The 25,132-nt window shown below is 37.6% G+C and overlaps 1 pseudogene; it reads right to left on the reverse strand.

The window, feature by feature from the left end:
* Positions 1 to 3,314: 3,314 nt before the first annotated feature.
* LOC118629296 overlaps positions 3,315 to 25,132 on the reverse strand; it is a 30,524-nt pseudogene continuing 8,706 nt past the window's right edge.

Raw genomic sequence — 25,132 nt, forward strand, 5'->3', positions numbered from 1 at the left:
TATCTTTATAAAGGAAAGATCTCATTGTTGCTACCATAATCAGTGGTCAATCTTAGATCAGAAAGAATGACATACCTGACATCATGTCCTCCAAGCATGAATGCATCACCTACGAAGTATTCCTGCCAAAAATGTTTAACTGAAATCTGTTCAAGCTCTTAAACTTCCAGTTTGCAGGAAATATAAAAGCTAAAGAATCAAGTTAAGTGGCTCTTAATAGTAAGAGACAGAACACATACAGAATGTGGAACATTACACAAGAACTTCTTGGTGTGTTCAAAATGGTGTTGTTTAAAAAAAGGTGGGGAGGGATGGGGGAAGATTCTTCTAAAAAAACAAACAAACAAACCAACCACTAAAGTGACACAATAACCATATGCAATGCATATAATTGTCTTACTACTGGTCTAAAAAATCAGCCATAAAACATGATTTTGGAACAAATGGGGAAATTTGAATTTGGACTGCGTATTATATGATATTAGGGAAATATTATTAATTTCCTTAGATGTATTAATGGTATATGACTACATAAGAGAATGTTCTTATTCTTAGAAGATGTACAATGCAGTATTCAGTGGTGAAGGACCATGATAAATAAATATATATATTCAACTATGCCCAAATATGTTAACATGTAGGTAGTAGGTACATGAGTGTTGAATCTGGATGACAGATGTATGGCTATCCATTGCACTATTTTTAAAATACTTCCATCTTCCTTGTATGTTTAAATGTTTTCATAATATATAGCTAAAATGTAAAAGATAAAGTTTTGAGAATCAGCACAAAAGGCTTATACAGTACATATGGCTTGGGGCAGAGGCTCCATGTTGAAACTCCGTGTCAGGGATTGTCTCAGTTGAGCCGTGGAGAGGAGACTTGAGATCTAGAAAGTTAGAATTTGTCTAGTGATGGATCTTCATCCCCACACAGGAGACAGAATTCAGTGACTAAGTTTTAATTCTAGGCCCCCAAGCAAAAGTTTCAGAAAGGGACCTTTAGCCTTTGTTAATTGTAAATTAATCAGCTCTCCAGTGGAGAAAAGGCCCCCTTCTTTGTGCAACCCCCCTTCCCACTCTTCAGTGTTTATGCCTAGGGCAAGAATGAGACATTTTATAGAACAGAGAGAGGCTCCTAGATGATATGGTTACTTAGTTGGTAGTGATGAATAGAGAATTGGCATAGTTACGATCCGTAAAATTTTCAAGGATGATGAATACTTTTTCCTTTATTGAGTGGAGTGGTTGGTGGAATCGCTGTTAAGAGCGTTTGACTGCCCAGATTCAATACTGGACTTCACCACTTTAGTCACTGTGTGAAATGGAAACTGGCGAAACCATACATGTAAATGAAGATACTAATAGCACCCATCTAAGTGGTGTGAAAACGCAGGATAAATAATGCATGCCCCATTATTAGCACAGAACCTAGCAAAGAATAAGCCCCAAAATTTTAATAATTATTATTATAATTATAGTTTACTGAAGAGAAGCGAATACTTATGAAGTTGAAAAGTAGACTTCTATTGGGGCTGTAGAACATCCATAGGCAGGAAGCAAATTTTGGTCCCTTAGTAATTTAGATCAAGTGTGTCGTGATTTTAACTATTTACATGAGCTCCTGAGAATTCTTTCAGCACAGACCTGGCACTAGCTGTCCATCTCCAGCATCCCAAGGAAAGCTGGGGTCAGGACACCGTGGAGAGAGGGCCCCAACACCCTCTGTCACTATACAACAGCAGTGCTCTGTATCACTATCTTGGTGTCTACAAAGCAAACAGTTAACCCATCAGTTTTAACTGCTGTTTAGCACTCTTTCTCAGCAGGTGTTGAAATGTAAAACCACTTTAAATGAGCTGATGGTTGTTGGAAAGCAAAAAGTTCCCACAAAAACATTTTTGTCATCTCTTGCCTGAGACCCTGTTTCAAATACTTTGGGGTTCCTGGCAGTTGAGATGGCATTTTGTGTTATAACTTTACCAATTACGCACCAAGCACTTAAAGACACTAATTTAGTTTCCAACTTTACTTAGCATATATTTTTAAAAGTATAAATGGCCACTGACAATCATATATTTTTGAGACTAGTGATGCTTATTTGGGCCGGAATCAATTAGCAAATTTTAATTTTAAGGGGTATCTTGAAATATGAGACTCTCTGCTTGGCTATTTATTAGTTTTCACATTTCAGAAGATATCTTTGCTAGCCCATAAAATATACAGAAATCATAGATGGTGAAATAAGATTTCTCCCTGTCAATATTATATGAACTTAACATGTTTATGAAACTTCCTAGGAAGAGTTTAGTAGTATCCAGGAATGGTCATTCTGTGATCCTCATCCTGGGAAGGCCAGATAGAGATGCGTATTGAGTAGGACGGTCTGTTTATAACTGCCTCCCTTAAGAAAGAAAGGTCATACATGATAGAAACAACAAGAAAGCTGCTTTAAAAAAAATTAGGTAGAACACTAACATCAGTGCAATATAACTGTTGTAAAATAAGCTGCTAAGTTTGTACAAAACATCCTTCATTTTCAACAGTTACAGGTTTAGAATCAGGTTTATTATCTCAAGTGCCCTGTATTAAATAAGTGCTTTTTGTATAATTACTAGTATCAAATGGTATCATTTAAAGGTAAGTTGTGTTTTATATTTATCATACAAGTTTCTTCTGTCTGCCTTTACCGCCACAATTAGAAGGCTGCCAGTAATTCTTCCACATCAAGGAGAGAAATCAAAACGATAAATGAGTCTATTATATAATAGTTTTGGCCACAAATCTAGCAACACCTATTTCAAAGTAAATATAAACAACACCAAGATTATATTTTTAAACATAATTTTGAAGATGTTAATAACAAACTTTGACCATATTAGATTTGAAAGCTGTATATCTAGACCGACATGGGTTAGGTCAATTTTTCTTCTTTTTTTGTACGTACCCCTAGCGGGAACTGAACCGGAACTCTCTGGTCCACAGGCCGACGATCCAACCGCTGAGCCAAACCAGCCAGGGGAAGTCAATTTTTCTTTATCTAAGCAATTGAGGAGTAAAAGCCTTAAGACTAACAAAAGCTTTTGTTGTCATTTTTACTATAAAAGACAAATAAGCAATGCAATAAAATACCTGAACATCAATCTAGCTTCACTATACCACAAAAGCAGTGCTATAAAAAATTCTGTCAACTCAACCCTAGAATTCTGTTTCCCAATTTTCGGTGATTATAGTTCAATCACATAACTGTTTTATATTCTCCACTACTGTTAGAGCCTGTGAATTGTAGCTAGAAGTGTTATTCTACTCCAACAATCACATTCCTGGTGCTTTAAAAGCAGCAATGAAGGAACTCAGTTGAATCTTCTTGTTGGTATCAACAGACAGTTTTGATCAATATTTGCCATTTTGATCAATATTTGAACTGATAATGGAAAGTCAATTCTATGTACAAACAAGGATTTCATGTAATGTCAACCTCTTCAGAATTTTCAACTTCATTATATTTCTATAGGCTCTGGTGGGGTCTTGGGGCCTTTAAGGCCAGAATGTTGGCAAAGTCAGACTTGGAGTGGTGTCTGTCCTGACCCCATCCCCAAAACCATTTTGGAGCTGCTCTGCAAGACATTTGAGCCCTTCACATATTTCCATCGGAAAGAATTACAAGTGCTTTCAATCCATCTTCACTTATGTCAACTTTCTCTCCTTGTACGGCATGTGCTACATGTGCAACAATAGGTTCAGGGGTCAAAGGACTAACTTCAAGCCTAATACACCAGGATTGCAATGCAGGCATGCTCTTTGACAGGTGGTTACAGATGAGGCAAAATACGGTATTCTTCATAAATTTCTCAATCACTCAGGCATTCTGAGCATCATGAGACGTGGCATTAGCTTCCAGTTTTAAGTCTTTCTTAAACATTGCCTTGTGCTGGTAAAACTCCGGATTGGTTCCTGAATGATATCTGTTCCTCCATTTAGCAAGGTGCTAATTTTAAAAAAATCTTTGTATAGTTGCTTAGCAAAGGCTAGGATAGTGAAAGTCTTTTCTATCCCTGGAGGGGGTCATTGAAAAGCAGATGGCGCAATCAATTCTAATTGATGAAGTTTTGAATGGTTCTCTGAATGTCTTGATAAGAAAAGTGTCTTGTATCTTTCAAGTTAGGCCAGTTTCCTACTGTTGTCTGCCATGGGGTGACCAGCTCTGAGGCTCCAGGGGAGCTCCCAGCATGCCTACTAATGGAAATCTGACTCTGGAAAGTTCACATTGGTGTTATTTATATGTTTAGAAATTTGTGTCTTTTTTATAGTACAAATGTTTCACAGTCATTGTAAAAAAATTGTTATTTGAGGCAAACAGAAAATACCTCTTCCGAAAGCTTACTGCCCAGAGATTGCCATTGTAATTATTTTGGTAAATATTCTTCCAAAAATTTCCAAATAAAAGTTGGCTAATATTCTCATACTGTTCTACTATCTTCTTTTATACCAACATCTATAAAAAATGAATATGCGTCATAATTTTCATGGCTATATAATAATCCATTGATTCACAATTAATTACTAATAGCTCAAACTTGCCGGTATCAATAGTCAAGTGTCTGATCAACCAACATGTGGCTGTTCACCTTGAAGGAAGTGACTACTGTGCCTTCGGAGAAGTCCTGTCCCCACTTTACTGTGGTCACCTTCCAGTATTTATCATGACTTTTGTCTATTCATCAGGACACTATGAAAAGGGCATGTGTGAGGTTGGTTCCAGAAACGTTTGTCAAAAGAAGACATAAACTAAGGTAACTATAAAATTAAACTATAGTAGGTTTAGTTATTTATTCTGTTTTTCTGCTTGAGTTATGCTCTCTCTGCTCAGTTGTTCAGTCTAACTCACTAGGAGTATTCCATGAGCACAACACCAAAGCGTAGCCCAAATAACACGACATCAAACATAAAAATGTCGCCTAACCAGTGTGGCTCAGTGGTTGAGCATCAACCCATGCACGAAGAGGTAGCCGGTTTGATTCCTGGTCAGGGCACATGCCCAGGTTGCGGGCCAAGCCGCCAGTGGGAGCCACGTAGAAGGCGACCAATCGATGTTCTCTCTCATCAATATTTCTATCTCTCTCTCCCTCTCCCTTCCTCTCTCTCTAAAATCAATAAAGAAAAAAAAATTTTTAATAAATAAAAATAAATGAAAATGTGTCACCCTGGCTGGTTTTGGTCAGTGGTTAGAGCATCAGCCCTTGGGCCAAAGAGTGGTGGGTTTGATTCCAGTCAAGGGCACATGCCTTGGTTGCAGTTAGTCCTGAACCCTGGCCAGGGTCATGTGGGAGGCAACTAATCGATGTCTCTCTCTCTCTTTTTTTCTCCCACACACTCTATCTGAAGATAAATGGAAACTATCCTCGGGTGAGGATTTAAAAATAAATAAATACATAAATAAAAATAAAAAATAATAATGTCCCGAAGTGTCTACATTATTAGGAGAGAGTCTGTTCTTTCTCGCCTTTATTAGCTTCAGGAGGCTACCCATATTCCTTGGCTCATGACTCCTTTCCTCCACATTTAAAGCCAGCAATGTTGCTGACCATGTTCTTCTGTGGTCACTCACATCTTCCTCTGACCATAGCTGGGAATAGTTCTCCACTTTTAAAGACCGAGCTGATTAGATAATCCACAATAATCTCAAAGTCCTTCACTTGATCACACCAGCAAAGTTCCTTTCACCATATAAGATAACATAGTCATAGGTGCCTATTAGGATATGAACATCTGGAAGACCACTATTCTGCCTACCACAATGGCTATGAAGACCATATACCAGCAACCAATAAACTGTTTACTGTATAATGTTCAGAGGAAAAATGTTAGGTATATTTTATTATTATCATTATCATATTATTATATAACTACCTTATTAAATAAATACACAATAAAAGTAAGACCAAAAATGATTATAACAAATGCTAAGGTAATTTTTCTTAGGTTAAGAGAGAATTTTAAAATATATTTTATTTACCATGATAACATGAATCAAAAGAAAGCTAATTTCAAACAAAGCAGACTTTAGAGTCAGGAAAATGATCAGGGATAAAGAGGGGCACTACATACTGATAAAGGGGTCAATTCTCTAAGAAATGTAATAATCCTTAATGTATATGTGTCCAAAAATGGAGCATCAAAATACATAAGGCAAAAACTGATAGAAATGCAAGGAAAAATAGATGAATCTAGTATTATAGTTGGAGACTTCAACATTGCTCTCTCAGAAACAGACAGATCTAGCAGGCAGAAAAATCCATCAGAATACAATCAAACTCAACAGAACCATCAGCCAACTAGATATAATGGGTATCTATAGAATAATCTATACCACAATAACAGAATACACATTATTTTCAAGCTTATGTGGAATGTTCACCAAGACAGACCACAAAACGCACCTTAACAAATTTAAAAGAATAGAAATTATACAAAGTATGTTTTCAGACTATACTAGAATTAACTAGAAATCAATAACAAAAAGATAGCTAGAAAATCTCAGTATACGAAAGATTAACAACCCACTTCTAAATAATGCATGGATCAAAGAAGAAATCTCGAGAGAAATAAAATATTTTTAAAACTAAATTAAAATGAAAAATAAAACTTAACAAAATGTGTGGGATGCAGTGAAACGATGCTTAAAGGGTAATTTATATAAAGCACTGACTATTTACAGGGTAGGGCAAAAGTAGGTTTAAAATTGTGAGTATGCAAAACACAAGAGTTTATTTTTGTAGTATTATTTATTAATTATTTTGCTCCCTAGTCAAATATTAGTAGACCATATGTGTGTGGTTCATTTCTGTACTCTAGATTCTGTTCCACCAGTATATGTGTCTATTTTACTTTTGTCAGTACCATACTGTTTTGGTCTCTGTAGCCTTGCAGTATAGTTTGAAATTCTGAAGTGATATGCCTCCAGTTTGGTTCTTCTTTCTCAGAATTGCTTTACCTTTTCAGGTTTTTAAAAAAAATTCCATATGATTTTTAGAATTGTTTTTCTTATTTCTGTGGAAAAATACCATTGGGATTTTAATAGGAATTGCATTGAATATATAGATGGCTTTGGGTAGTATGAACATTTTAACAATATGAATTCTTCCAATTCACAAAACACAGGATATCATTCCCTGTATTTGTATCGTCTTCAATTTCTTTCATCAAAGTCTTGTAGATTTCAGGGTGCAGATCTTTCACCTCCTTGGTTAAGTTTATTCCGAAGTATTTTATTGTTTTTGATGCTATTGTGAATGGGATTTCTTTCATTAGTTAACTTTCAGATAGTTAATTGTTAGTGTATAGAAATGCAACTAATTTTTGTATGTTGATTTTCTATTCTGCAACTTTACTAAATTTATTGATTAGTTCTAAAAGTTTTTTGATGGAGTTGGTTGGGTTTTCTATATGTAAGATCATATCACCTACAAATAAAGATAATTTTGCTTCTTTCTTTCTAATTTGTAGGTCTTTTTTTTTTCTCTTTATTGATTTTAGAGAGAGGGGAAGTGAAAGGGAGAGCGATAAAAACATTGATGAGAGAGAACATCAGTTGGATGTCTCCTGCATATTCCCCACTGGAGATCGGGCCCACAACCTGGGCATGTGTCCTAACTGGGAATTGAACAGTGACCTCTTGGTGCATGGGTTGATGCTCAACTACTGAGCCACACCAGCTGAACTAATTTGTATGTCTTATATTTCTGTTTCTTGCCTGATTGCTCTAGCTAGGACTTCTATGTTGAATAGGAATTGCAAGAGTGGGCACACTGATATTTTTCCTGATGTTAGAAGAAAAGGTTTCAACCTTTGGCCTTTGAGTATAATGTCAGCTGTGGGCCTGTCATATATGACAGTTTTTGTGTTGAGATATGTTCCTTACATACCCAATTTGTTGAGTGTGTTTTATTTTTTTTAATCATGAAAGGATGTTGTATTTGTCAATTGCCTTTTCTGCATTTATTGAGACTATATTATTTTTATCTTTTATTCTATTAATGTGTATATCACATTTATTGATTTGCATATATTGAATAACCTTTGCAGCCCAGGGGGAAATCCCACTTGATCATGGTGTATGATTCTTCAATGTGCTGCTGAATTTGGTTTGTCAGTATTAGTTGAGGATTTTTCCATCTATGTTCATCAAGGATATTGGCTTGTAGTTTTCTTTTCTTGTCGTGTTCTTATCTGGCTTTGGTATCAGAATCAAGCTTATTTCAGAAAATGAGTTTGGGAATGTTTCCTTCTCTTCAACTTTAGAAGAGTTTGAGAAGAATTCTTGTTAATTCTTCTTTAAGTTTTTTGTAGAATTTACCAGTGAAGCCATCTGGTCCCAGACTTTTCTTTGTTTGAAGGTTTTTTTTAAAATTTTTATTACTGATTCAATCTTTTTACTCATTATTGGAATGTTCAGATTTGCTATTTCTTTATTATCATCTTGATAAGTTAATGTTTCTGGGAATTTATTCATTTCTTATAGGTTATCCTATTTATTGGCACATAATTGTTCATAGTAGTTTAGTATGGTCCTTTGTATTTCTGTGGTATTAGTTGTAAAGTTTCTTCCAAAAGACATACCTGGTAGAGAACTGTTACCCAGAATATATAAAGAGCTCTTAAAACTCAACACAGGACAATGAACAACCCAACTTAAAAATGGGCAAAATATCTGAATAGACATTTTACCAAAGAAGATACACAGATGGAAAAAAAGCATATGAAAAGTTGCTCCATATCATATGTCATCAGGGATTATAAATTAAAACTATGAGATACCACTATATGCCTATTAGAAAGGTGAAGATCTAAAACACCGACCATCAAATACTGGGGCGAATGTGGAGCAACAGGGATTCTCATTCATTCCAGTAGAAATGCAAAAAGGTAAAGCCACTTTGGAAGACAGTTTGGTAATTTTTTTTACCATATAATCCAGCAATCATGCTCCTTGGTATTTATCCATAGGAGTTGAAAACTTACATCCATGCAAACCTCTGCACATGGATGTTTAAGCAGCTTTATTCAGAATTGCCAAAACTTGGAAGCAACCTAGATGTTCTTCAGTAGGTAAATGGGTAAACAGTGTGCATGCAGACAATAAAATCTTACTCAGAGCTAAAAAGAAAAGAGCTATCAAGCTATGAAAAGATATGGAGAAACTAAATGCATATTATTGAATAAAGAAATCAGTCTGAAAAGCTACCTATTGTATGACTTCAACTACATGACATTCTAGAAAATGCAAAACTATGGAGACAGTAAAAAGATCAGTGGTAACCAGGGGTTAGAGAAAGGGAGGAATGAACAGGCAGACCACGGAGAATTTTTAAGGCAGTGAAACTATTTTGCATGATGCTGTAGTGATAGATATATGTCATTGTACATTTATACAAACCCATAGAATGTAGAACACCAGGAATGAACCTAATTTAAACTATAAACTTTGGGCGGTAATGATGTATCAATGTAGGTTCATTGATTATCACAAGTGAATCACTCTGGTGGAAGACATTGATAGCGAGGAAGGTTGTACATGTGTGGGTGGGGCAGGGGTTATATGGGAACTTGCCGTACCTTCCACTCACTTTTGCTGTGAACCTACAACTGCTCTAAAAAAGTCTATTAATTTTTTTAAATGTTTAAATCCTTACTTTGCCACTTATTAGTTGTGTAACATTAACAAATAACTTCTCTAGGCCTCCATTTTCTCACAGGGCAAGTGCATCCATCTCAAAGGCTTGATGTAATTTAAAAACTTGATAATTCATGCCCGGCAGGTGTGGCTCAGTGGTTGAGCATCGACCCATGCACCAAGAGGTGCCAGTTTGATTCCTGGTCAGGGCACATGCCCAAGTTGTGGGCCAGATCTCCACGGGGGGACATGTAAGAGGCAGCCAATTGATGTTCTCCCTCATCGATGTTTCTATCTTCTCTCCCTCTCCCTTCTTCTCTCTCTAAAATCAATAAAGGAAAACAAAAATAAACTTGATAATTCAGATAAAGTACTTAATATAGAGCCCAGCACACAGTAGCACTTAAGAAACATTTTCAATTTATTATTATTATTATTATTATTATTATCAGTTATATTGTCTTCAGAGTATGATGTTTTTGCTGACCAAGGAAGCAGGGATATAAAGTTTAGAATTTACCCGACACCCTTCCCCCAAAATGGAACTCAAAGACCTGTGCTGGAGGTGAATGTGAGCTATCTCCCTGGTTTGGAGAACTGGTATGCACCTTGAAAAATTCCTTCCACATGAAATATTAATGTGTTTTTTACCTTCAGAAAGCTACTCTGCCTCAAGGCTTCAGGTGTTTCTTCTGTTCAGGTTAACAGGTATTTTAAAACTTTAGTGGGTTTAAAAATGAGATTAATTTTTAAAAAGCGTGCTGGTTTTTTACATTGCTTTAAAACGTGTTGCTTTGTTCTCTACCTTGTGAACTACAGTCCGGGGGGAAAATAACAAAAATATCACTTAAAAACTTCACAGTGAACAAGAACACTTCGGATTCCAAATGATCCTCACTGCCTTTTAACTTCTAGATTAATTTTTTTGAGGTGCAAAATTTGAATTAGAGAAAATGAACAAGAGTAAGAGAACAAAATAATGAGGAATTACAAGAACCCAGCTGAAGCCATCCGTGGCCCAGGTGCCTTTATTTGTCTGGTGCAATCTGTTCTGTGTGTCACACAAAAATGTGGCTTTTATTTCTAAGTGACAAGTGTAATGGAGTGCTTTCTGAAAAACAACTGCATTATCGATGGCATTTTATGATAGAGTTTCACTGATAACTCTTAGCTATCAAATTTAAGATATTTTATACTAGGAGTAAAAACAGTGAAGCTCTTAAAAACATACATTTAGGGGAGGAGGTAGCTCTGAACTTGATGAAGTTTCTGACATTATCCCCATTTAGCCCAACTCTAGGATTTGAGCTGATTAGAACCTGGCAGGATTAATTTTAAGGACTTGTAAAATATGGTCTTGTTCTGGAAGAGCCTGCCAAGCCTCTGGTAGTCTAGAAACCTTCTCTGGAGGGCAAGTAGAGCTTCACACAACTATTTTAGGAAATTTTTCTATGCACTGTCCTTGGCACATATTAGGGACTCAACAAATATTAGCCTAATTGAAATTGAAATTTTTAATGATCATCTTCCTAGCAGAAATGCAACACCTAAAGACATGACTTAATGTGTAATGGTCACAAGTATAAATATTTCCTAATAAGTATAAATAATTTCTAATGACTCTCTACTACCTCTAACTAAAGAGTTCTGTGTTGTTATCTCTCCTCCTCCATCTTTCTTGCTAATTCTTTCCTTGCTTTTAATGTGACCAGTGACACATGTAGTAATTTTATTCTTTGTGGTAAGTCTCATCATCGGAAAGATTGCTGACACTGGTCATGAGATAATAGAGTTAGGGGTGATGTGGCATCCAATTAAAAGTTAAATTTTATAATTTAGGTACCATAAGAAAGTGAACTTAATAATTTATCAATCAACAATCAATATTAGTGAATGCTTGCTATAAGTAAGATCATGTACTAAGTCCTCTGCAAGTTATAAAAATACATAAGACAAGAAGCAATGACTTAATCAGATTTGCAACATAATAAAATCCTTTTAGCTGGATTGCAGGGGGTAAAATATGGTTGGGAGAGAAAAGGGATCAATAGGATATTGGTTTGGCTGATTTCACAGAAGCCGAACAACTGTTGCTTCCACAAGAAAGAATATTTCGTTCTCTCTCACTTAAAAGTTTGCCCTGACAAAAAGCAGGAGAGGGTTCCTTTTTTTTTTTATCCTCACCCGAGGACATTTTTCCATTTTTTTGTTCAGATAGAGTGGGAGGGAGAGAGAGAGAGAGAAACATCTATGTGAAGGGACACATCAAGTGGCTGCCACCCGCATGACCGACCAGGGCTGGGGACAAACTGCAACCGAAGGACATGCCCTTAGCGGGAACCGAACCCGGGTCTCTCTGTACCGCAGGCCGATGCTCCAACCGCTGAGCCAAACCGGCCAGGGACAGAGGGTTCCTTTTATCTTGTGGCTCATTAAATCCAGACTGCAGAGGGGGGAGAAGAGGACACACATCTCCATTCTAAAGATGTGGTTCAGCAGGTGCACATTTCACTTCCGTTCTCAGGCTGTTAACCACAGCTTCCTTGGTCAGGTGACATTGTGGCTTGGCTATATGGAGCTGCCAGGGAGGTTGGAAACTGTGGGCTCTATCCGGGAGGCCTGCTGCCCAGTTCCGTTACCAAAAGGAAGAAGGGGGTATGGCTATTGGGTGTGATTAATAGTCTCTGCTATAGGGAAGAAGATTAAAGGCAAAGAGCCCTGGCCAGTTTGGCTCAGTGGTTGAGCATCAACCCATGCACCAAGAGGTCATTGGTTCAATTCCTGGTCAGGGCACATGCTCAGGTTGTAGGCCCAATCCCCAGTGAGGGGCGTGAAGGAGGTAGCCAATCGATGTTCTCTCTCATCGACATTTCTCTCTCTCTCTCCCTCTCCCTTCCTCTCTCTAAAATCAATAAAGAAAAAAAAAATAAAAGACTATCAAAGCAATAATAGTGGCCTGAACTAAGTTAGTGTCCAAGATAATAAGCACTGAAAGAGTACTGGAAGAAATAATTGACAGAGCTTGGTAATTTATTAGCTATGAGGGATAAAAGAGAGTAAAGAACAATGAATTCATTCCTTAAGTGTGTTCTAAGTCCATATTATGTGTTAAGCATTGCCCTAAGTGCTGGATGAACAGTGGTGAGCACATTAGTTAGGGTTAGATTTTGGTAGACAACTGTAATTCTTGCCTTAAAGAACTTCGAGACTAAGGTGTGATATCCAGAAGCAAAATGCACTTCCGTTCACTGGGATAATGAATACAAAAGAAAGAGTAGGTTTGGGAGAAAGTGATGAGTACACAATAGTCATAATAAACTTGAGATGCCAGTGGGACAATCAATTAGTGATATTCAGAAGATGGTTGAATATGTGAATCTGATTCTCAAGAGGGAAATTGGAGCTTGAGATACATATGCACTGGGGACCATCAGTACAGGTGAGAATTTATACTGAGAATTTGTAGCCATGTGAGGATTGAGATTGCCCAAACAGAGTATAGACAAAATCAAGAGAAAAGGAACTCAGAGAGAATACACCAGCATTTAAGGAGGAGCCCATAATGCAGAAGTAATTGGAAGGGTTAAAGAAAGAATAGGCGAGCACTGGCCGGTTTGGCTCAGCGGTTAGAGTGTCGACCTGCGGTCTGGACCCGGGTTCAGTTCTCGCTAAGGGCACTACCTCGGTTGCAGTTTGTCCCCGGCCCTGGTTGGTCGTGTGGGTGGCAGCCACTCGATGTGTCCCTTTCACATCGATGTTTCTCTCTCTCTCTCTGTTCCTCTCTCTCCCTCCCACTCTACCTGAACAAAAAATGGAAAAATGTCCTCGGGTGAGGATAAAAAAAAAAAAAAAAAAGAAAAGAAAAGAAAGAATAGGTGAACCCATATCATGTAAGCCAAGGGAAGAGAGTGCCTTAAAAATGATCAAATCCTTCCAAAAGATTAAATCAAATGAAGACTGAGTCTGGGATGGGGAAAGGAAGTAGAGTGGAGGAGATACAGGACTACAAGGGGATGCTTTTTGTGACTGCAAGGGAGTCTTTCTGTTTTGACTTTAAGGTGGGGAACATTGAGTGTGTTTAAATGATGATGGGAGAAAGCCAGTACAAAAAAGATACTGGTGATAAAGAGAGAATCAAGGTCTTGAAGGTGGTGTTTGGAGTGGAAAATGGAATTTATATAACAAGTAGCCTTAAGATGATGGGACCCTTCCTTCTAATGAATTGAGAAAATTAAGAGGATATAGGTATAGATTCAGGCATGTTCATGAGTTTGCACCAGAAAGCAAAGCAGGCTCCATATGGAGCCCTTTATTTAGCCAGTTACGTTTTGCCTGTGAGGAAGGCAAACTCTGCAGACAGCTCGCAGGTGGAAAGGTTGTGGGTTGGAAATTTAGGGAAACTTCAAAAAAATTGTTTGGTAGTGGGGAAGGAACCAGTTGTGTGTAGGAACCATCACAAAAATTTACAGTTGTACTGACCTTACTGTGGAGTCATTTTCTTCAGGGGTATTCATAAACCTAGACAAAATCCTGGAGGTGGTAGATGGCTGAATTGGTCCAGGGTTAGATTTCGGTAGACAACTGCAATAAAAGGGCTAACAAGCAAAGGGGTTGGGAGTATCGACAAGAAGGTGGTTGACATGATGGATGGAGAAGGAAGGAAAGATGGAAGGGGTGCTGCTAGGGAAAACAGGAACATGGGAACTAGAGACCCAGAATTTGTCTAAGAGAAGACAACTGAGTGTGAGAGCTGGAAGCATGAGGGATTCTGGTCAGAAAGCAGCACAATTTGGAGTAATGCCTAACCCACACTGTCATCATCTCTCAGTTCATGCATCCCCATGGCCTCCTGATCACACGGCCTCCTTATCAGTGTCTTTGCTTCCGGTGGGTTTTCCTGACCTCTCAGTCAGAAGCTGCTGCTTGAGGTACTATTGCTGTTTAACATTAAGTAGATTCCTAGATTTCTTCCACTTCCCACCTTTATTCCACCACATGATCTTAATCAGTCACCTAATCTTTTTTCCCTGAAGGTTTATTAATTGGGAAAAAAAACAGAACAGAACAACCTTGCTCTACTTTGAATAGATAATGAAGGGAATAACTAATAAAAGGATGGAAAGGTGCTTTGAATATAAAGGATATGAAGCTGCTGCTAGGTGCTTTGTTGATGAGGGCCACAGGAATGCAGAAGATTTTCCATTCTCTGCAAGTTTTCAGTACTTTAATGAAAAAACTAGTGCATACGCTATCCTGCCACTTGGGGAAGTGTCTGTTGGAGAGGTGGGTTTGATGAAAGTTGCATTGGTTCCTTAATTGAAATTTTTAGACCATGTTCTTAAGGAAAAAGTATAATATTTTGATTTCTGAGTCTTAGACTAGAACATCAAATGACTTACAAAATAGATGTTTAGAGGATAACACCAAGCCATGTGGTAAGTATAAGGGCTCTTGGGATTTGGACACATGGTTTGGAGCTACCTGTTGGATTTCAAACTTTCTTTGTGGCTAAACCTAACCTCCCTGGGCCGACAGCAGCTCTCTTGTGCATACCAGCTTGATATAGAGCTGCCAGCTGTCTTCATTGACTTCTCCCCATATACTCTCCATTCTCTTTCACCCCACGTCCTTTCCCCAGGAAGCTCATCTGTGTGGATTACACAAACTGACTCCTTTGCCTAATGTTTTTTTTCTTGGATCTGGCCAGTGGGGAGCCTTCGAGGCGATCAGAGAGAGAAAAATGAGGTGAGGTATTTAATCCTTGTCCTTGCTCAGGGTGGCCTCCGCTGGCTATGCCTCTTCCTCCAAGGATGCTGCTCCCCTACAGGTGGCTGCTCAGCAAACTGTCCCCTCCGTGATTCTGGCAAGCACTTCTTTCCTTCAGCCCAAGGGGGTGGTAACAGTTCTGTTGCTACTAACCCCAGGTTGGTATATTATCCCAGTGGTTCCCTTAAATTCCGCATAAATCGTTCCTTTATAAATAAGCCCTCCTAATTACTCTAATTCAAATGTGTGATCTGTTTCCCATTGGACTTTTGTTTAACACCTGGGACATTTCTACGCATCCCCAAAGCACAACTCTCAACTCTCTGCTTCTGTTTATTTTCTAATGATGGGCAACGCCCTCTCTCCATCATCCCCAAGCCACATGCAGAGACCCAGGATAAAAACCAAAGGCAGTGAAACTGAGAGAGAGCATCAAGGGTGGGTACCAAGAGATAAAATTGGCTTTTGGAAGGGGGAAAGCATCAAGGTTGGGGTGAAATTCAAAGATATGGTCAATGTATTCCTTGTATAAAATAAAATATTTATATTTTGGTAAGATCTAGTTTGGTGTAGTACATAAAAATTCTCTTTCTTTTTCCCCATAGCATTTTAGTGAGGCAGCATAGACTGTGGTTAAAGCACAAAGTTTAGAGTGATCTTTATTGTTAAATTCTGATTCTGCCGCTTATAAGTTATATGACTTTGGACAAGTTATTTAACCTCCTTGTCTTAGTTTCCTTGTCTGTTAAATTCAGCTAGCACTATTATTTACTTTCCAAGTATTTGTGAAGATTAAAGTAGTTGGTACAGGAAAGTACTTAGAACAGTGCCCGACCCATAGTAAGTGATCTGCAAATGTTCACCACTACTATTTGGAAACAGAATAAATCTTAGAGTTTATTTAGACTACCTCATAAGACAAAGAAATAAAGGAGTATAGACCAAATCACTTGGTCGAGGTGACAGAGCAAAGATCAATCTCAGGTTTGTTCACTGATTTATTTGCGTACCAAATATTTATTTCACCAGTATAACTGCGACAACAAAAGTTCCAATTATTTGGCCAAGTCTATAAAAACAGTTAGAGCCAGAGTGAGAACTAAACAAACAAGCAGCAATAACAACAAACACAAGCACAAAATAAAGCGCTCGACCCCACCTGTTCCGTTGTTTCTTCCCTCATCATGCTACCTGCACGTGGTGCTGCCTCGCTGTTAGAACGCCCACCTTGGATTTTAATCAACTTTCAGTCTAGCATCCTTTGGAAAATCCACCCACATCATATGGGTACAACATTTGATGCTTAGATCTTGGTTTTGGGCTGATATGCAAAAATGAAAAAGAGCAAGAAATTCCCCCAGAGACCCCACAGCTGTGCATGGGAAAGAACACAAATCTCTCCAACTAAGACCTAGAAAAAACACAAAAACCTCAAAGTAATTTATGCTCTACGATTTCCCCGTGGATCTGCATTTTCTGAACGTCTCAGATGGTATGTTTTGTGTGTGTGTGTGCTAATTTCATCTTCCTTGGTCAAACCATCGACTTCTGGGAGTACAGAAGTCCTGCTGGTGGGGAAATTGTCTGTCACTGGGGAGGGCAGCATTTCAGTAAATCCTTATTTAACTGTGAAGACAGCTGTAAACCCTTTAAATTCATAAGTGAAATTAATCGCAGAATTCTGTAGGGTGGGTTTGATGCTACCCAAAGATTCCCCAGGTGCGAAGCTAATCCTTGAGTTAAAAAGTAGCAAATCTACATGCTGCAGGCAGGTTGGATGATTGGACTCCCCTGACTGCCAGGGAGAAGTGTTGGATGAGACTTTTCAAGCAATAAAACAAAACAAAAGCTGTTTATTAACTAAGGCTAGGTCAACATAGGACTTGATGAAGTACACAACTGAAGTAATTTCCCAGGGAATTTGTGTTGGAAACAATGCCTTAGAGGACAAAAAGTCTTTAAAAAATTTTTTTTCAGTTTTATTTTTTAAATTCATTTTTGTTACAGATGTTTCTCCTTTTTCCCCCATTGACACCCTTCTGCCCATCACCCCCCCACCCGATCCCCAGCTTGGTTGTCCACGTCCATCGGTTATGCATTCATGCATATAAGTTCTGTGGTTTATCTCTTCCCTCCCACCCCCCAAAGCTGGACTCTTTTTTTTTTTTTTTAAATTATTGACTATAAATTTTAAATGTAAAAAAAAGTTTTTCTTTTCAAGACAAGAAAAATATTTTTTACATTTAAAATTTACAGTAAATAATTTTTTTTTAAAGTCCAGCTTTAGGGCGGGAAGTTGGTATAGTTTTCATGGTCCTGGCTGGAAGTAAAAGTTGTGGTATCCGCTCCCAGTGCTAGAATTGCCTGCTGGTGTTTCCGAGCCACTCATTTATTCTTGTGCCTAAGTTTTTCTGTTATTGAAAATAATGTATAATCTCTGTGTGACCTGCTTTCAAAACATATACTCCTAATTTCTTTACATAGTGGGGAGTTTGAGACTATTAGCATTCACTTGAGTTATAAAAATGTAATTCGTATTTTAGGAACATAACTGTTGAGATGAACAAAGTACGCCATACTATTGTTATTATTGGGAAGGATATTTAAAATTGTTTAGGGGGAATGCTATTTGGAATTCAAAACACTTTCCCCATATGCTCAATAATGACAACAGTGAAAAATGGAGCTATAAGTTAACTTTTAGATAAGCAGATCTGTGTTACTTGGGCACATGTCATAAATTACCTTGAAAATAAAATATCTCCCTGCATAATTCTACAAAATAAAACTTGCTCCGTGTTAACTGGTTTTTAGAGTCTCTAGGTATTGTCACCAAAACTCCTGATCTTTACATTTTGTATCAACACACATACACACACACACACACACACACACACACACTTCCTTTAAATGTAGAAATGTGAAGATCTACATGTACTATAACTAGTATCTTTTCAAAGAAGTAAGGACCGGTTATCCTCACCTGGTTTTGCCTTTCCTTGCTGTTTTTTTTTTTTTTTTTTGCATTCAATACATAGGGGTGGATCCAAGGTTCTCAAATCCATGGAGATCAGTTTTCCCTCTCCCCCAACTTCCTGCCCCTTCCTACTCCCATCCCTGCTTCTTAATTGAAGAGATTCTAAGTGTTGGCAGGATCTAACTCTATCATGCAATCCTTATCTCAAAAGTCAAATGAAGATTTCCCTTGTAATTCATTTGCATTTTCCTAACAAGGCTAAATATCTCTATTGTTCATCCTAAATCAGGTTACAGGCTTTTAATATATTCCATGGGTGTTCCACAGACTAGTCAGATTGTACACACTTGGTGAAGGTTTTTGAAGATACATCTTAAGTTCCAGGAATTAGCTATTCCTGGAAAATTGAACATATTTTTTAGGGGGCTGTTTTTAATCGGCTTTCAGATTTGATTTTTCGTATTATGTTAGTATCAAAAACAAAAAGAAAAGTACTCTAGGAGGAACCACTTGAATACAAAACGACATATCTCCATTGAATATCTTTGGTTTTGTTTACTTCTGAAGATTTTCAACACAAGCTGGCTTCCATTGGCTTTGGATGTGTCTTTAGTTAAAAAGATGGAGACTGCGGGCAAGCGAAAGGTCTCTGCCAATATAAAATCATCTAGTGCTTGGCCGGTGTGGCTCAGTGGTTGAGCATCAATCTATGCACCAAGAGGTCACCGGTTTGATTCCCAGTCAGAGCACATGCCCAGGTTAAGGGCCAAATCCCCAATGTGGGGCATGAAGAAGGTGGCTAATCAATGTTCTCTCTCATCGATGTTTCTATCTCTCTCTCCCTCTCTAAAAATCAATACAGAAAAAAAAACAAAACAAAACAAAATAAAATTATACTATGCTCAGTTGATCTGAGAGATGTATAATAGAACTTTTTAAATCATTACTTTCTCTTTTATTCTATTCTTTCTTGCCTCCTCATCTTGATTGCCATCTGCTCTAGTTGGAGTTCTCCATAGAACTCACTGTAATGAACAAATCAAGACATGAAATCAGAAGTTGTTTTACTCTCTCCATGTCAGTAATTAATGAGCAATTCTCCTGTGTGGAAGACAGAATAATGGCTTCCCCAAATGTCAACACGCAGATCCTCAGAACCTGTGACTGCTAATTTATATGGCTAGAGGGACTTTGCAAATGTGAATACATTGAGGATCCTGAGATGGGGAGATTATCCTGGGGACCCTGTCTTAAGTGTCTATTAGAAGGTAGTCAGACAAAGATTTGACTACAGAAAAGGAGGTGATGTGATGATGGAAATAGGCTTTGAAGATGGAGGAAAGGGCCACATGCTAAACACAGGTTGCTGCTAGCAGCTGAAAACGGCAAGGATGGACTCTACTCAGAGCCTGGAGCAGGAACCAGCCCTGCCAACACCTTGACTTTATCCTTGTGAAACTGACTCTGCACTTCTGACCTCCAGAACTGTAAGAAAATATTTGTGTTGTTTTAAGCCACTAAGTTTGCGGTGATTTGTTATAGCAGCAGTAGAAAACAAATATACCGGGCGACAGGCTGTTGGATTTGCATGTGTACAAATAATTTTGAATTCTTATTTTGGACTCTTATCTACATAATCATCCACAATGACACATCCTCGCACAAAATTAAATGGACATCTGGCTGTCGAGTTCTGAACCTGGGCTTTAGTATGAGTAGCTATCTAATTTAGAAATTCAGGAATCTCTATTACCTGTATTTTAATTACAGTAATAGCATGTAATAACTCCAGGATTCTTTTTAGAAGCTGTATCTATATCATATATTAAAAAAATGAAAGCTAAAGTTTCTAATTCCTAGATTTTAATCTTATTTAATGCAAGGAGCAAACTAGTTGTGAGTCAAGTGTTTCATTTTGTCTTTATTTATTTATTTTTTCTTGTTGTGTTTAATTAATTTTCTCCAATTTTTATTAATTTATTTTTGTTACAGATGTTTCTCCTTTCACCCCCTAGAGTGCTCAGTGTACTAAAAATAATACTCAGTATGTGGAGGAGCAGGTAATCAGTTCTGCTTTTTTCAGTGAGATGCTGAAAAAATAAATGCAGTCTGTACATTTCACTGGACAGTTAAGAAAATTACAAACAATTCAGTAGGCCCTTATATATTTGAGTTTCTGTCTAATTCTGCCAGGAGGATATCTATAGAATATGTTAAGAAGCTGCTTATTGTACCATGTACTACAGATCCCAATAATCTCATCTCTGAGAACTTGAATTCAATGTTTAGTATATACGTGCTATAGACTGTATGGTACAATCTTCTACTAGATCAAGGCCAAAACTTCTCCCATTTCCATGCCCATACAAGTTTTGTTTGCCTCTTCAAAATCTTCAGCGAGTCTAGATGAGCAGCAGCAACCCTTTTGTAAACCCAGGAAACTAACTCTTCAAGCGCCTTCCACCTTGTCGAGGCCATCACATTGCTAGTCTCACTGCCACCATCTCTAGCCCTCGTGTTTGTAACACACTTAGTTCACAAAGAGCCTTTATTCTCAAAACCAATTAAGAATGAGAATTATTGACTTTTGGAGCTGGATGCAACATGTGGGCACTTCATCTTGCAAAGATTTTGTGGAGAAATCTGGGTCACATTGTTATCCTCCTTGCACACCTCCGAACACACTGTGTGTTACTTAAAGTGTGTTTGATAATGTTTCATGTTTTTAGAATTAAGGTTTGTGAATAAGAAACCTACATTTCAGAAAAGTTCTGTTTTCCCAGTATCAGACTGGCAGAGTTGCAGACGCTAGAATTCGGATCCCTCCATTACACGAGGGACCTATAAAAAAGGCTCCATGGTGTCTTAGTTAAATAAAAGTTAGGGAGAGGATCAAAAGGCAATGATTCATCAAAAAATAATAATAAAAGAAAGCATATACTCATTGGCCTCATCTCACCACATGTGAAGAACAGAGAAATGAAAATTGATGATGCACCAGCTCTTAAAAAATCAACATCATAATATTGTCACTGGATGTTGACCATTTGTTGTGGAAAAGAAGAAGGGATTTAGCCATGTCACTGTAGGTCCTTTGTACTTTCTTTGTTCATTATGTTTTTCTTAGTGGGAAACGAAGTACGATTTCCTCTCTTTCGTAAAACGACAGCCAGCTTCCCTTTCTAGACTTTCCTTTTTCTCACTAGTGGTTAGTACACAACTAACCCATCTCAGGTTGATACATATGTAAATTAACATAATTGTTTTTATTTGTAAAGGGAAAATGGTTGTCAATAAAATGTGGCAAGTGCTCTTTTCAAAGTCTTCAATCACTCAGAGCAAATGTGTTTAAATTGTTAAGGACCAACAGGGCATCTTGCTCTCTGTGGGAGACTCAATTCTGTATCCCTGGAACACCTGGGTCATTGGGGAGCTATTCATCAGTTAGAAAAATGGGATAAAATTTAGATCATTGCATGGAATGCTCTCTTGTTTCTCCTGAAGATCTTAATTTAGATTGATTTAGTTTGATGAGGTCCCAGCATTCCGGATAAAAGAAAGCTAATGTTCATTGGCCAGCTACCTCAACAACCCAATTTTGGTAGAAATCATTTCTTTGGTTTTTAAGATGACAAAACAGAAATAGAAAGGCTAAGGAACTTAATGAAGCACTATGTCATCAAAGTTAAGAGCTGGAACTTGATTGCATTGCCTTGAGTTCCAGTCCAGACACAATCATTAACTAGCTGTGTGACCTAGGAAAGGAAATTGACTCTGGTCCTAAATGTCTTTACTTGGTAAAATTAGAATGGGATTTTGAACTAGAACCTACTGTTGTTTTGAGAAGTAAAGTTAGACTATAAGTAATCAATTACTATTATTATTATTATTATTATCATCATTAAATAATTCAGAGATGGGGTTCAAAAGCTGAAGCCCTTCTCATTGCACCATGTCACCCTTTGGATGATATTCAAAAAGGCCAGAATTTCTCCTAGTGAGACGACTAGGATTAGAACTTTCAAATGATCTTTCTGGTCAACTTAAATCTGTGGTGGAGCCAGTTGCCTACCTACCGTGGGGCACCCGCTATGTCTTAAATTGAATGCTATCTATGGCTGCAAGAATTTGGGATGGAGGCCACGGGCCCCACATAATTTCACATTCCAGGACGAGGGATAGGTACAAAGAGACACAAATGGTCTTGGACAAGAAAGAATTATCTACTTGTCTGTTTAGAAATTAGCTTTGAAGGAGACCAGCTAAGAGTAATTCTGTTACATGCACACACACACACACACACACACACACACACACACACACACTCATTGAGTCCAGACTGTGCAGAAAACACCACGCAGTAAGGAATGTGAAGATCTTCTTAAAGGTGAAGTTAATCCTATTCTGCAGCTCATTTCGGCAGAAGAGCCAGTGATATACCCAGTCCAAATCAAAGCACTGTGCCATGCATCTGATAACATGCTCCAAGAATGAGGAAAATGGAGATTAATAACAATGAAGGAGAGTAGAGAAAAATTGATAAAACTTCTTGGAAAAAAGATAGGGAAATATTGTGGTCCTATAATTAATCTATTAGTCACTATAAAAGTTGGTGTTTAAGTTGGGTTTTAAAAGAATTCAGTTGTTGGATGCAGAAAGAATCAAATGATAGACAGAGAGAGTAATGTCTGGAGTGCTGAGAGTCGTCATGGTTTATATAGCACATTTCCTTATCTTCTTGGGTGAATCCGCATTTTCACATGAACTTTCAATTACATTCAGTTTTAAGGTTTGCCTTCTTGCCATGATATATTCTAAATTCATTCTAAATAATGTTCAAAATTTTGTCAGTTTTTCTCTCAGTACACTTTTAATATTTTTGAAACCAGAAAAAGTTACTTTTAAGTAAATACCATGTATTACCAAAAATAATTTTAAAGCCAGGAAATGGTTTCTATAAATATGATTTTAAAATCATCACACAGCTTTGAAAAGTTGTAAGAATTATTGCCTGGATCTAGTTTTTTAAATATTGTCCAAAACAATTTCCTCTTTTCAGCTGGCCTCCTTTACTGAATGATATTAATTTTTAACTGAGATTTTTTTAAAAAAAAATCTGTCTCCAATTACTAAGAAATATCTCTCAATTGGTTTTTGAAAATATGAAATTCAATTTTGATTGTCAACGTATCTGTTTTTATTTATTGGTTAAGTTAAACCTAATTAGGTAGCTATTATTTGTCCAGTTTTACAGATGTGAAAACTAAGAAGCAGGGAAGTGAAGAGAATTTCAAAGCAGTTTACCACTGTGGATAAGAGCTGGGTTGAGTTGGACTGCACTGAGACCCAATCCCAGCTTCATCATAAACTAGCTGAATAACCTTGACAAAGTAGCTGAATCTCTGTCTCTCTTGAAGCCATTTAAGCTAACTTGGATTTAGTTACCTAAATTTTTTCAACCATTTAGGCAAACAGTCTACATATCGGAATAGTCATTAAATCAGGATGGAAGAATATATTAACCAAATTCTTCTTTCTCTTCAACAAACCTTTAGTAAGAAACTTACCATGATTCAGTTATCATACTAGGCAGTGGAGTTGCAAAGGTGAAAATGACACATATCTTTAGAAACTTTCAAACTGTTTCCAAAATATTAATATCAAGCCAGCAAAATAATAGGTAGTAAGTCTACTTGGTCTCTGACCTCAAAATAAACCTGGACTCCATAGTGCTCAAGTTTCTCTTGAACTCTTACATTAGCTATTTGGCCTGTCAAGAAATTGAATACTCTGTCAAAACTATCATTTCTAAATATATGTTTGCTGCTCTAATAAAAAACTGTACAAAAGTCTATGAAATGTGTTTATTGCAACTTGCTATTGTTTTATGGGACACTGTTAAGGAGCTTAAGGGGAACCAGTATCGGTCCAGTGAAGAGTTCTGGTGTTGGCTCCACTTACTGGCTGCCTAGTTTTAAATATTTTTTCTTCATTGATTTTTAGACAGAGAGGAAGGGAGAGGGGGGGAGAGAGAGAGAGAGAGAGAGAGAGAAACATTGATGAGAGAACATTGATTGGCCGCCTCCTGCATGCCCCCCACTGGGGATCAGGTCCACAACCTGGGCATGTGCCCTGACCGGGAATTGAACCAGCGACCTCTTGGTGCATGGGTCGATGCTCAACCACTGAGCCACACCAGCTGGGCATGACTGCCTAGTTTAAGGCAAGCCCCATGAAGAGCCTATGCCTCAGTCTCTCATCTGTTAAATGAGGACAATAGAGGCACTGAAATAAAAGAGCTGTTGTGAGGTTACAAATGATTTGGGATGTAAAGCATTTAACTCGTAGAAGCTGGATAAAAAAAAAAGCTCTATAAATACTAGCTTTTGTTATTGTATGTGGTTTTAAAATAAGCAGAATTATCAAATTCATAAATTTCAAAAAATACTCTATTTGCTGTTGACTTACTTGATTAGTTGGTTTGTTCCCAATGGTTTTTGTTGGTTTGTTTGACCACTTTGCCTTCCTTTTCTCTTACCTTCCTAGGGAGTACTGAGTCATTTTTGTTTCTTGGTTCTTAGAGGGTAGAGGTCAAACAGTGTGTTCTGGAGTAAACTCACCCTGGGGAAATTAGCTCCTGGACTGGGTCTGTCACATTGAGACTGAAGAACCTATATGCAAACTGGTGCCGCTTTTGAAATCCACGTTACAATGAAG

The sequence above is a fragment of the Molossus molossus genome, unplaced genomic scaffold, assembly GCF_014108415.1.
Source record: "Molossus molossus isolate mMolMol1 unplaced genomic scaffold, mMolMol1.p scaffold_m16_p_14, whole genome shotgun sequence".
NCBI lineage: Eukaryota > Metazoa > Chordata > Mammalia > Chiroptera > Molossidae > Molossus > Molossus molossus.